We start from the raw sequence: 738 nt of genomic DNA, 5'->3' as shown, positions 1-738 counted from the left end.
TTCTTAGGACTTCTTAGGACTTCCCTAGAGCGCACCTTACCTCTGAAGCACAGAACAAGAAACAAGCCTTCCTGGATTCATGTCTTTTCAAGCAAAAAAAAACACAAAGTTTTTTTTTTTGGTGTTTTTTTTAGTTTGTTCATCTTTTATCTATTATTTCCATTTTGGGGCCAGGATACGTATCAGCTGCGGTAGGCCTGTGCAAAAAAGCTAATATTCACTTCGGATTCGAATTTGGCCGTTGCGGGGATAGTGATTTGATTCAGTGACTGATATCACTTTCCCAAATCAATTCAGCCAAATCTGATTCAGAGATTTGTCCGCTGCCAAAATTGCCGAATCTCCGAATTGAACAGGCTCGATCCCCAACCCGCTCTCCCAGCCCCATAAATGGCCGCCCCACCCAGTCCCAGCATCCCAGGACCTTAAAAAACAAAACAAAACAGAAAAAACAAGGAAAAAAAAAAAGACCTCCAATCACTGTCTTCTGCCAGGCAGCGGTGTGATCCTCACAGGCCCCCACTACCTCACGCTGTGTTGGGGCTCTGCCATGAGCTCCCAGAGGCTGCGACAACTGCTGCAGTAGCTGGTGGGTACAGAGTTTTTTTTTTCTTTTTTTAAGTGTAGGTTAACCTCAAGGTTACTGTGCATTAAAAAAAGGCCCAGTGGGTGCATCTACACAAGACACTACTGCACAGTGGTTACTGGGTATGGATTTTTTACTTGTAAAAGTTAAAT

Source organism: Alligator sinensis, unplaced genomic scaffold (genome assembly GCF_000455745.1).
Source record: "Alligator sinensis unplaced genomic scaffold, ASM45574v1 scaffold2377_1, whole genome shotgun sequence".
NCBI classification, from domain to species: Eukaryota; Metazoa; Chordata; order Crocodylia; family Alligatoridae; genus Alligator; species Alligator sinensis.
This window is presented reverse-complemented; position numbering follows the sequence as displayed.